At 47.3% G+C, this 14,083-nt stretch overlaps 1 protein-coding gene across 1 annotated transcript in view; it reads left to right on the top strand.

The window, feature by feature from the left end:
- The first annotated feature begins 1,365 nt into the window (after nt 1-1,365).
- The window catches only part of LOC119460623 (kynureninase-like), a 50,624-nt gene continuing 37,906 nt past the window's right edge, over nt 1,366-14,083 (top strand). Inside the window, exon 1 of the mRNA XM_049673105.1 lies at nt 1,366-1,517. The gene's annotated coding sequence lies outside the window, so the exon portion shown is untranslated. The remainder of the gene's footprint in view (nt 1,518-14,083) is intronic.

Here is a 14,083-nt window from a genome sequence, read left to right on the forward strand (position 1 = left end):
GGCTAACTACAGGCTGTTTAAGGGAGTTCTTGTGGTACGTCGCACGTTCTAACACCCTAGGGAATGAAAATAAATTTCGTACTCATCATCCAGAGGTCGGAATTGTCAGGAGCTCTGCGAGAACCACGCCGCACAGCTGAGAGGCACATATGGTGAAGGCACGGAGTTAAAGATTATGGGGCGTTTATCCCCGTGCATTCACCACATGTGCTTTTCAGCTGTGCGGCGTGGTTACCGCAGAGCTCCTGACAATTCCAACCTCTGGATGAGAGTCATTGTCAAAAGTATACGAACTACGTTGCATGCAACCGTGAGGCTAACTACAGGCTGTTTACGGGTGTTCTTGTGGTACGTCGCATGTTCTAACACCCTAGGGAATATAAAGAAATTTCGTACTCATCATCCAGAGGTCGGAATTGTCAGGAGCTCTGCTAGAACCGCGCCGCACAGCTTTTTCAGGAAATAAAGTGATGTGATGTGATTTCAAAACTGCAATTGACGGAACAGTTATGATGGCGAAGTCTGAAAATAAAATTCGTAAAAAACTAGCTGCGGCCGTATGTAACGCTTGCCGCCTTATGCTGTGTCCACACGCGTTCGTATCGAACGCGACAAGACTTCCTTTTTTCAGAAGTTTGTCCATCGCCGCAAATGAATAAATGTTCAAATCCCAGGTGGGTTTCAACATTATAGGCGCGGTGGATGTCCAGGGAGCCATGAATCGTAATCCTAGGTACTATTCTAGGCACTCAAATTCCGCCATATATTGTCAAATTTTCCATCTTGTCGGCTCTGATTGGCTCACAGGACTGCTACGGCCCCTCTGATTGACTTAAAATGCCGCCAGCATATATCACTCCCGGAGGTCCTGTGGGGTGATGACCCACCGTATGCAGATATATCTGCGCCGAGTCCGGTTGAGGACAGAGCAAGTCTGCAATAGGTGCTAGACGGCAGCTGTCGATGTAGTCATCCGTATCCTGCAAATGTGATCGCCAGGAAGTTCCGGATTTTATGCGTTGACAGTGATTAATTCTTCAGATATGCATAAATACCGGACCAAGTTGGCACTGAGATCGGTCAGTATTCGGTAACGAGAACACCCCAATCGCGGCGCGCCCAGTGCTCATGGCTCCTCCAGCCACCGGATAGCTAAACTGTGCCTTCCTCGAGCGAGGCAGTTACGATGTTCCCGATAAAGGCACAGCTCCATCTCTCAGTAATCATTAATTAATTAAATTCTGAGACCTGACTGAGGCACTACGAAAAGGCCGCGAGACGAATACTGGCGAAAGCAGACGACGCTCGCAGAACGAGTCACGTGAACAGAGCGCATCTAGATCGCAGCGCCGCCGCTTCTTGGGCGACAGCCAGGAACCACGTTGCTGCTGAGGCGAGCCCGAGCAGCTTCCCAACTGCCCTTATCTACCACTGCTGAATGCGGCGCTAGCCTCTGTAATACTGCACATTAATTATAGCGCTCGAACGGGGCACGCTCGATTGGACACCGCCTGTGGGTAAGTGGCTATCGGCTGAAGCTGCAGAGATTCAACCATGCAGCTTTTATGACCTTTATTATACTGTGAGCCCTTCCAAGACGCTTCATATCCATTTAAAAGCCTGACGATGTCATTGGTTTAAAAAAAAAACAGCAACAGCAGGCGCCACAAGTTTCTTCCATGTGGTGTTCGCTCTTGCAGGCACCCATGCACTGACCGGGAGTTTATAATAACCTCCTTGGCCAACACTACTGGCATGACCTCGTTGCAAAGCCATGTCTTCTTCACTGTAAGGTATATATATATATATATATATATATATATATATATATATATATATATATATATATATACCTTTGGCGGGCGTACGCATATAGTTTCGTACAATATAATTACGACATTTTTTTCACACAAGTATGCTGCATGACCGATAGGTGTCGCAGCTGCCTCAAAACCTACCAACGCAGCCGGCAGTAGAGCGCGACTTTTGAAGCACTTGAAGCGCTGCAGTCGGGTCTGGCGCATTGCCGGTTTTCGGTGGCGCTGCCGAGTAGACTGAAGGTCCATTCAAGCGCATATGGCAAGCGGGAAACCTCTCATTAGGCAACCGCTGAATCAATGATAAGTTCTCCTAGGCACTTAAAAGAAAACGTTATTTCCGCGTACACATTAAAGCGTAATTTTGATCTACGACCTACGTCGTGCTTGGAATTTTAGCAAGTGCGCTACAAGAAGCGTGTAGCAAACCTACAAAGTTCATCTCACAAAGCGTTTAAGGCAGATAAAATAGACAATCCTACATGTTTACGTGAAAACATTGCGTCAAATGTTTGAGTTTTGCAACTCGCAGTGATGTGGTGTATACCATAAAGTCGCCTAAGTTGCCTTTGTCTGTTTGCTATCTAACAGAAACGCATACTTAAAAAAAAATGTGTTTTGTTAAAGTGCTACGTGGTTGCAAACTTCTTCCCTCATTCATACCCCTTTTGTACTAGCCGCACAAAGGAAAGAACTCAGACATATGCAAAACGCCAAAAAGGTAAAACGAATATCAGTTCAATGCACCAATGTGTTATTTATTTATTTATTTATTTATTTATTTATTTATTTATTTATTTATTTATTTATTTATTTATTTATTTATTTATTTATTTATTTATTTGTCAATACTGTCAGTCCCGTCAGGGACCGTAACGGGAAGGGTACATTCCAGTTATAATCAATGTGTACAGGCGATATACTAATTGTAAAACAAAAATAAAATAAGATAAATAAAATTTACCCAATATGCAACTTGAGACAAGCCACATAAGTATACGGTAAACAGGTTGCGTTAGTGAAGGGCAAGAACAGTCGGAAAACTAAATACTAATGATTTCACGCAAATAAGAAAAATGCATGTAGAGTATACAAACACTATAGCTCAATATATGTAGCTTATGCTCGAAAGCTCTATAGTAACATACCTTGTCTAAATAGAACAAAACATTATTTATTCAGTACAACCTTGGACATATTATCGGTAGGAACATTAAACAATAATTTGTTGAGAGAAAAGTGTAATAAGAAAAAATATAACACTTACTGTTTACAGTTGTGATGTATACAACCCATGCGCAAGAAGCGACATGAAAGCTTCTAATGTCGTACTACAAGTGATATTATAGCTAAACCTGTTCCAATCGCGGATTGTCTGTGGAAAAATTTTGATTTTACAACAGCTCGTGTGGAATGGTAATTTCGATAAAGTTAGCGAATGCCTATGACGTTTTTGATATAAGGGCCAATTTTTTATATATTTAAGTATTCTGAAGTGTTTGTGTTTAATTGATTAGATAAATGTTGGTACAGCATTTTGAGGCGTGCTAGCTTGGGTCTGTTTTGCAGGGCAAGAATTCGGGCCTGGTGTAATAATTCCGGGGGGTAATCTGTTGATCTGTGCTTATTTTACATGCACCTCAACGCTTTTCTCTGCACACCGTCTACTTTCTTGATCAATCGCTTAGTGTACGGAAACCAAACTGCTTTAGCGCATTCCAGAGTAGACCAGACGAATGCTATTTATGCTGAAGGTTTGTTTGAAGAGTGCCTGCCTAAGACGTCTGTTTATGAAGAAGAGCTGGTTTCCTTTTTTTTTTTTTTTTTTTTTTTTTGTGCGCTGCCGCTGCTTTCTGCGCACGATTAGAGAAATTATAGTTTCTTAAATAGAAACCGGCTTTTACTTTTACGGAGAGGCCATTTCTCATTTTTAAGTGCGGATAAAACGCGTTCACAGCTGCGCTGTTAAAATACTGCTAATACGCTGCTCGTTGATCGCTTGTATGTTTTGACGTGGGCCCTCATATAACGCGGATTTTTGTTCTGGGACAGATATACCCGAAGTGGTTCTAGTCACAGGATTTCTGTGCTAACTGAAAGCGTTTTCGGCGATCATCATCATCAGCAGCAGCCTGTATTTATGTCCACTGCAGGCGAAGGCCTCTCCTTGAGATCTCCAATTACCCGTCTTGTGCGAACTGATTCTAACTTGCACCTGCAAATTTCCCACCCTCATCACACCACCTATAGTTTTCTGTCGTCCTCGACTGCGCTTCCCTTCTCTTGGTACCCATTCTGTAACTCTGATGGTCCGCCAGTTATCCACCGTACGCATTAAATAGCCTGCTCACCTCCATTTTCTTTTTTCTCGTAATGTCAATTACAATATCGGCTATTCCCATCTGCTCTCTGATCCACATTGCTGCCGAACATGTTTCGTTCCATCGTTCTTTGTGCGGTCCTTAACTTGTTCTCGAGCTTCTTTGTTAACCTCCAAGTTCCTGCCCCATATCTAGGTCAATTACTTACAGAGACCCTGATCATGAGAAAGAAATTTTCAGAAGAATAAAATTGGGTTAGAGTGCATATGGCAGGCATCGCCAAAGCTGGGCAGGCGTGTGCAGACCGGCCGCCTTACACAGCGCTTGCACCGCGATTGCACGGAGTTTTCTTGTTCTCTTGCCTGCGTCCCAATCGCACTTCGGCAACTTTCCTTGACTGCCGAAGCAAGTTCTCTTGTTCCCAGTGCGTTTGAGTTATAAATGAATAAATTAAGGCCGTATCTAATTTACTCCTGATAAAAATATTCTTTGTTTGATATCTTCAATACTTACCTGGTGCCGAGATGACCACGATCACCTCCTTGATATCTTCATATTACTAACACCCGTAGATTGCAATGATTGCACACTTTTCTTTTCAACGACAGTGGTAAGCTCCCAATCAGGATTTTGCAATGCCTGCGGTATGCACTCCAACTGAATAACATCCTTCTGTAAATTTTCTTCTCATGATCAGGGTCTCCTGTGAGTAATTGACCTAGATAAACGTACTCCTTTACAGACTCTAGAGGCTGACTGGCGATCCTGAATTCTTGTTCCCTTGCCAGGCTATTGAACATTATCTTTGTCTTCGGCATGTTAGTTTTCAACCCCACTCTTACACTTTCTCGGTTAAGGCCCTCAATCATTTGTTGTAATTCGTCCCCATTGTTGCTGAATAGGACAGTGTCATCTGTAAACCGAAGGTTGCTGAGATATTCGCCGTTAATCCTCACTCCTAAGCCTGCCCAGTCTAAGAGCTTAAATACTTCTTTTCGGCAATAATCGGCTTCAATTTCGCAATTACAATAGTGAGTCAATTAGTGAACTTCAGTTCAATAAGCTAATGACAGCTCTCTGAACCTGAGCTGGTGTAAAGCAGCTTGCTTAACCGGAGATCGCAATGGTTAACGCTACGTGTCATAGCAGTGCACCGAGTCCGAGCACGAGTGTCATGGTTTTGTACTAAGTGCTTATGAGCCGTTTTTATCCTATACTACAGTTATACCACTGGAAACGAACAGGAGAGCCTTGGTGACCTAAGAGCATGTAAAGTATAGGCCTTGGATCTCTGGACATGTAGAGCGTACGCATCGAGACACCGTAAGGACATTAAGTGCAGAAGCCTTATGAATATATTGGACACCCACACTTCTCGGTACCCCTGCCGAGCATATCCGAAGTCGGCACTATGGATCGACTTCGGAAACTGTTTTGAAGAAAGGCCAAGCGGCGTTGGAAGGGATTCACGCAGCCTGCTGGAAAGTAGACGCGCAAATTTGGTCGGCACAGCTGTTGTTTTAATCTGCCTTGCAGCTGAAGGAGCTGACGCACACTCGGGTGGCTCTGCAAGTTAGGATATGGAAGAATGGCGTCGATAGTATAGGAGGGGTGGCGTCCATACAGCAGGAAAAGGGGTGAGAAGCCAACACCAGCCGACCGACGAAACCCCGCGTTACCGCCTATCCCAAACCCTCCCCATCCCAATGAGAGGTCGTGCTGCTTAGCTCGACCCTGGATGACCAGTGACAGCTGGTGGACCGGAGCCCGCTCGGCTAGCTGCCAAGGCCACAGGAGCCCTGGAATAAGGCACCCCTTTGCCAGAAGCCTCTCATGGCACGCAGGTCGCGGGCGTCGATAACTGCGTGTGCACACTAGAGCACTTCACGGGCTCGGGCTTACCCGAAAGCCCGGGCCGGGTAGAGCAGTTTTTTTACGGGCTCGGGCCGGGCTCGGGCACGGCGTGTGCTTTTTGACCCGAGCCCGGGCCGGGCTCGGGTTTTTTGACGCGGGCCCGGGCCGGGCTCGGGCTTTCTGCGAGTTATTCTCGGGCTTCTCAACTCTGAAAAACATGTATTTTTCGGTCTCGGGCCGGGTTCGGGCCGGTTTCGAGCCGGGCTCGGGCCGGGCTCGGGCTTAAGGTAAAGGGATGGCGGGCCGGGCCGGGCGGGTAACGTAGATTATTTCCGGGCCCGGGCCGGGCCCGGGTCTCGCCATAAAAGTTTTCATCGGGCTCGGGCGGGCCGCCCAATGTAAAAACGGGGCCGGGCCGGGCCCGGGCCGCAAAAATCGGCCCGTGCAGTGCTCTGGACTGCACACGCGCAAAATGAGTGGAAGCGGGAGGGGATGGAGAGAGAAAAACGGGCCTCGGGCGGTCCCTACGCTGAAAACTGTTTGAAATAAAGTTTTTCTCTCTAAAAGTTTGTTAACGGTCGGTCGGTGGGTGTCTCGCCTGATAGTATGACGTCATTGCAAACTGGCTTATATAGTTGACTAGAATGTACTTTGACCATGACTAAACGACACTGTAAAAGCCAATTATCGCGAAAACTGTACGACACTCGAAAATAAAATCACAGTGACCATCTAAGACTCCCGGAAATACAATCATAGCGACAGCCATGCATAACACAATTGAAATACATAATGACATTCATAAGACACTACAAATACAAACATAGCGATAATCGTAGACACTCTAAAGGACACCCATGTTGACCAACCATATAGCGACAATTAATTCATCACATACCATTTAACGAACAGTTCGCTTATACATATAGATTCCAACATTTGAATTGGATCTGTATTTATTTTTTTTTTCAGTTGTCTTGTGCATTTCTTGCGCTACTATACACCAAATTAACTATAGCTCGCCCAGCAAAAAGTTTTACGGAACTGTAAGAAGGTCGGATCACTTAGTGTCGAAACATGTCGTCGACCTGCTAATTTATAACACGATCGCTCTGTCATATATGCACATAAAGGCGTTCCCATAGTGGCGGATGGGAGCAAGCCTCGTGATGTGCTGCACTGCAGTTGACCTGCGTCCCAGAAAAGGCAGCGTGACGTCGGAATAAGAATGAAATTATTGTAGGAGGTGGAAAAGCTGGCAATGCCAAACCGGAAGAAAATAATCAGCGTCATCCAACACGTCGATAACTATGGCATCAACGACTTCAACATTTTTTCATTAATTCCCTTTGCAGCAGTATCACGGTTTGTGGGACAAGGTGAATTAAAAACAAATGCGCTGGAGCTTCGTGTTATGTCGATAGCCGCGAAAAGCAGCAGATTAGCTTTCTAAGTGAAGATGCCGGATGGGCGTAATAGTGCGGTTGCGTTGGAGAGGCTGCTGTGCAAGCAGAAGGGCTAAGGTGCCCGGAAGAGTGTGTCGGTGGTATCTTCTTTGACGACCCTTTTAGAAGAAAGCGGAGCAGCGTAAGCCAGACAAAATTATCTTCTATTTCTTCTTTATTTTTATCTTTATAGCGGTCGTAGCTGAAACAGCCCGAGTGCTAGAGGGACGCTGCAGCACATTGTGTGGAAGTGTATACCACGGTGTAAGAAATATACTTACACCGTGGTGTACGTATACCTACGTCCTGCTGAGTGCCGGACATCAGTGGTGGTTGACATGGCGACATGTCTTGAAGACAACACCGCATTCCATGTCAACTTTCAAGGCCTCTTGTGTCAGCGATGTTATGATGAGCCAAAGTTGCCCTTCGCCAACGTCGAGGCTTTCTATATCTTATCATCCCTACAGCACTCTAAAAGCCGCGATGCTGTGACGGCGATGCCCCGCCCGTGGGCCATTACACCATACGGCGCGTTTTTACTTCTTCCCTGTGCTGACATATGTCGCAGGCCGAGGTTGCGCAGAGCGAAAGACGCGCCAGTACCTTGCACTACCGGTAGCATTCTTTAACGTTCCGACAATGCGTGTCTTGCGGAACACGCCATTTCGGTCGCTCACGTCGGGCTTTCTTGTATGGCCAGGCGATGGAGTTAAAAGAGAACTAATTAGTTCAGGAACGGAACGAGCTGAGCAGCATGGTGAAAGCGTAATTCCGTACTGCCGTTCGGCGTTTCCACGAGGCCGAATGCTCTGTCGGGAGCGCTCCGTGTCGCGCAGCTAGCTCACGCCTGCTATAGTTAACCAAAAGGCATCTCACTATGACGTCGTGTAAATAACCCAATGATTCGATTGAAAACCATGCCTTAGAAGAAAGATTACTCCACCAGGCATCGCCCGCGGTCCGCGTTGAATTGTATGGGCTCTCCTGCCTTCCTGCGTGACGTAAACGCACCAACTTCGTGTTGGGTTCGGGTCGCCTTATTGCCCGTCGAGGTCAGTTACGTGTGCCCAGCGTGAGGTGACCGGCCTTACGCACGTCGCCATGCTGCGATTCACAGAAGCCCGCTGCCACAAACGTCGATAGAGTGTAGGGATCGTGGCGCGCCCCGTTGTTCGCGAAGTTGCTTCCGCTCGGGTGTTTGCCTATTCTTCCGCCTCCCACACCGGGACGGACCGGGTGACGATTGCGACGGCTAGGCGGTCACTCAGCTTCCGCCTCTGAAGTCGGAATGTCTCGTTGCCTGTTTCCATTGAGCCATTGCTGACGGGTGTCGAATCCTCGTTATTCCGGTTAGGTGCATGCTGAGCCGTCGTCCCATGAAGGTAGCAGAAAGTAGCGCCGATTCTCCTTCTGAACCAAAATTAATATTATGGGGGCGCATGGCTCGACGCACTACTTTAGAGTGCCACAAATTCCATTTAAACTTTACACGCTAATACTAAACGTACAGAATCGCACAAAATATGCAACCGCACATCGCATCCGTCGTGAGAGAGCTGACTCGCCCCGCGACGCCGCAATAATCCATTACCCACTTATGATCCTGCGTGCCGAGGCGTGCTATTGGAACGCACGTAAGTGCCGCTTCGCGCGTTGCATGGCATGTGTCTCGTGTAGCTATCGTGGGCTGTAGTACTTGGTCACCTTGCGACGCGGTGCTGCTACGTTCGCGCAGAGTGACAGCTCGTGTCCATGGGAATCAGTGCACCTCGCTTCGCTGTACTAGATGGGCTCCCGTGCACCAAGATGGTCCAGTGGTGCCCTTAAACATGTGCATGCGCCGACGCCTACTCAGCCGGACCGTTCTGGTGGATACGACGGGCAACTCCGACTGGAAGAGGCGACTTTGTCAACTCTTGCCGGTCTCACCAGGGCTTGGGGTTACGTATTGTCAGTCTTCGCACCTCGCTCCACATCTCGTGTGCAATCTGTGAGCGAGTGGACAAGGCACAATGCCGACGGTACACGCGTCATTAGACGCACGCGCCTTATCACCCCAGCGTGCGTCCGTGCCCTTGCGAGGTCTCGGTTATCGGCGCCGACGTCTGCGCAGGATGACACCCCGCCATAAAGACGTCGTCGACCCTATTTCGTGGAGCCTTGCTTCAAGTGGTCTTTCCCCGTCCACACCGCGCGTAGCCAGCTCAGGCACCCGCCCGACGACTTCGCCGAATCGCCTGCCACCAGACGCGGTGAGGACGCTGTGTCACGCTTCCTAGTCTATAGTCTTTGGTAATCTCAGTATAAAAAGCGGATTAATAAATTCAGAGCTATAGGGAGACAGCATTGGCTCCGATTCGCTTAACTAAATAGAAAGAACGTACCTGTAAAGACAGCGGCCTCCTCGCAGCTCCTGAACATAATTTAGGTCACTCAAAGGCGGCGTCGGATGCCACGCTTTCTCATCTGTCGCCTTCGAAGGTGGCACCAACTGAAGACAGTAAAAGGGTGTTAGTATGAATGAATTAAGTTCTTCCCCTGAATTCTGATAGCCGATGCCTGGGGTCACAGCCCCACATCACTGCATACAACTCTGCCACCGTTTTTGGGCAAGCCCAGTTTCTACCTGTAGCACGATTGAACGAGAACTCTTCGAAGCCTTCATTGCATCTAGGAGGTCAGTCGGCCTGCTTAATGGATGCTATGGGCAACCACATGAATCGTACTCGCTGGGAGGGGGAATGCGAGGCTTTCTTCGTGCTTGCCCATGAGATTTCTACAAACTGGAAGGCTTATTCGAAGCCTGAATTAACGACTTGTGAGCTGCCCCGCATGTCCATAGAAATAATATTTCATATTTGGCAATAGTGCAGTTCCTGTCGCAGCTGTCATTATATTCGGCGCGGACGATATTCCTAAATTCCTTACATGTAGAGGGGGGGGGGTTAAGTTTCACAAAAGTACTCCACCTCCAATTATTTCAGCAGACGCCCAGGACGATTGCGCTCTGATCTGCAGCGGATTTATAGACTTACGAGTGAGGCGGCGATGGTCGAAACGCCACATTTAAGGCTATATATCGCGGCCTGTCCGTCGAAAATGCTGCCAGCACATTAGCGCAGTTTTTATGCCGACATGAAGGCACTTGAAGGCTGTTGAGCAACTATGCAGTGATGCAATGTATGTATACTTGGGGAAGACGCCGCTTTGGACAGCAGATCTCGGGTAACTTCAGGAGCGAAAAGCTTTTATACATGTATGCTACTACGGAGCGAGACCGTATTGACGAATATGGATTTACACATATAAAACCAGGCACTCATTTCTGACCAGCTACACTGTTATCATGGTCCGACCCTTCGAAGTTCGACTTAGAGGTCTACAGCAACGGAACCAACAAATAGGGAAGCGATAATTCAACGGCAGAGACAAATGAAAGAAATTGAGCGTACACGTGTAAAACAAAAGGGCGTAAAATATCAGCTCATAAAGAAACTGAAAGAAAAAGACTTTAATGTACAGATACAGTGTAAAAGCGACTGCTAGACTTTATAAAGGCTCCCTTCCCGTTCTCCCGCTCGTTCTCTCTCACACACTCGCACGCACACTAACAGCGACACACACACATCGCTACACTCCAACCTTTCTCTTTCAAAGTCTTCCCACCACTAGGAAGTTCACAGCGGCAAAAGGCTTCTCATATGCAAAAAATCCTGTGCTTGTGTAGTTCAAATTCAGCGCTAATGCAGCTCCACTAACGTGAAACCTGGGGAAGTGCGAATCAGTGATGCGCCGGTGCTGGAGTGTTTGAGCGTGGTCACGACAGATCACGCGCGACGGACGCCGATGCCAACAGCCCTGGCCCCTAAAGTGCTTCGCACTTAAAACTTTGCAGGCACACCTAGACGGTGCACACGAGCCTATTACAGCTGTATAAAATGCTGCTGACACGCCAACATTAGCCACTACTTACATATGAGGCTGGAGATGGTACCGTTCGTTTTCCTACAAGTAGAGGCATGCGAACAGTAAAATGTCAGACGTCTCTACTTTATGGCAGTTTCAGTCATAGGGCGTCGCCCTCATCGTAGAGGAATAGAGCTACTGTTATGGACGAAGGAAATAAGGTTTTTTCCTGCCTCCATGGTCACTGTGTATCCTCCTGCAGGAAGCCACGTACAGTAACTGTATATAGAGGAGGAGGAGGAAAAAAGAAGAAAGGAAAGGCATTGCGGTTAACCAGACGAACGTCCGGTTTGCTACCCTACATGGGGAAAGGGGTTTAAAGGAAATACAAAATCAAGAAGGGGGCTGACAGATGGAGTAGCACACTGGTATAAAGGTTATAAACAGGGATAAGGAAGGCCGGCCAACGTTTCAATAAGAGGACCTATCTAGGGACTATTACTTCCGGCACTGCTCGAGCGCTTGGTTTCGATAACCGTTAAATTGCGCCACGTAATTTAGACGTTTCATAAATTAAAACCTTTAGAGTTCCCCATGAATTATGTTCCGCGATTACCCGCTGCAGTTTAACGTTTTTGGTCTTGATTTTTCTTGTTTTCATATTGATAAAATCAATATCAAAACAAGAAGAAAAATAAAGATCAAAAACGTTAAGCCTGTGGTGTGACCTTGTATAGGTTGCATTCTAGACTGTGCTCCGTTGAAATACAAGTTAACTGCAAGTGACTGCTCTATAATCTGAAATGGTATTACTTCTGAAATGGTATTAATGTGAACTCTGCGTTGCCGCTTTCGGACCTGTATTTACCTTATATGTTACTTTATCGCGTTTGTATATCTGTCTTAGCTGGCCTTTCTTTGTTATGTACTGTCTCCGTCTTTTTTAATCGTTCGTTTCTTTGAGCCGGCCTATTTTTTTTATATATATGTATACTGTTTGACTAAGAGAGAAGTAACAAAGGGCACCACTGCTGATGCCAACCTCTACTACATACGTATTTAATCATTTAAAAATATAATAATAAGGAGGGCTCTCGAAACAGCCATGCTGAAACGAATACATGAATAACAGCGACCATGGCTCACACTACGTGGAGTGCTTTGGATCATATTGTCGCGAAATATTGACGCGAGATAGGCTGACACTCGGAGAGCGCGCGCTTCAGAACACACTTCGTCGTTCTCGTTGCAGCGGTCGGCGGCCGCCGGTGCCAGCCTATCTCGCGTCAATATTTTAGGTGGGGACAAAATATTTTATTTTTATTTTTATTTGTGTGCGTTGATTTTAGCAAACAAGGAATCATTGCGATAAACATGGTGGTGCAACCTGTGACAGACGCCACTAAAACTTGAAGTTTCCTTAAAAGCTATTCCTTTAGAAGAAAAATAGGTAACCCGCCGTGGTGGCGTAGTGGCTTTGGCGTTGCTAAGCCCGAGGTCGCAGGATCAAGTCCCGGCGGCAGCACTTCATTGGGGCGAAGTGCAAGAACGCCACTGTACATGCATTGCGTGCATGCACGTTAAAGAACCCCAGGCGGTAAAATTAATCCGGAGTTCCCTTCTACGGCGTGCCTCGTAATCAGATCGCGCTTTTGGCACGGAAAACCGCGGAATTAAATTTTTCTTTAATAGGGTATCCTTAGAAATGACAATGCTAAAATACAAAATAACAATGTCTGCCTTGAAACCGACGATTTAAAAGTTAGTTAATGAATATATTTTTTATTGCGATAGCAATTATATGGACACTTCCACCGGATTTCTGCCGTCGGCGTCGCCGTGAGGTTCCGTATAGATAAAATCTTCGCCGCGCGCCGTATGCCCGAGCGGAAGCGTGCGGGGATGCACGCTGTCACGGAGAGCGAACGCACTCAATCTTCCACGCGCAAGCAAGGAAGCGGGAAGCGAGCGCCGGAGGGAGCGGGGGGGGGGGGGGGGGGGGGGCGCATTTCTACTTTGCCAACAACCGCGCTCGTCGCTCGCTCGCACCGTCTCTTATCTCCACACGGCTCTGACCTTTATGCGCTGTGCATTCGCCGCTCAGTTTCCGTTGAAGCGATAGACCGCACGTACCTTCGCCCGCTGCGGCGTATATGCGCTTGCTGCCAGCGTTTTGACAGTCGTTTCTGCAGTCATTCAGTGTGATCTATTCATGTTTGTTTGTGCGCGCTCACACCACAGTTAGTAATAGTCGGGCCACATTTTCCAACGCACGCTACACATGCAATGCTGCCCGGGTCGGCAGTGCAGCGCTACAGGTGTGTCCCTTCGCACGCGCTGCCCACGGGCAGCGCTTCTCATCAACACCACCGTTTCACACGCGCCTTCTCGTGGTTATCGAGTCTCTCTTCATGTCGGTCTACTTACGCCGCAGCACACCTGCTTACTTAATCAGCTCATGTTTACTACAATTCATATTGCTACCAAAGCCGCTCACCTTACTTCGTATAACATTGCTGTGTTGCTATCGCATGCATTGCTTCGATCTTAGGGCGAAACTGTGACATTTTTTAACACGAAAGTGTTTTATGCCGGGGTCCACCAAGACTTCACTGACGTATTTCCGTCACGGAAATACGTCATAGAACATAATACAAAGAAAGAAACCAGAAGAAAAAGTTCCACAAACATGCAAAATTTGGAAATCGAACCCACGACCTCTCGGTCCGCGACGATA

This window comes from Dermacentor silvarum, chromosome 8, assembly GCF_013339745.2.
Source record: "Dermacentor silvarum isolate Dsil-2018 chromosome 8, BIME_Dsil_1.4, whole genome shotgun sequence".
NCBI classification, from domain to species: Eukaryota; Metazoa; Arthropoda; class Arachnida; order Ixodida; family Ixodidae; genus Dermacentor; species Dermacentor silvarum.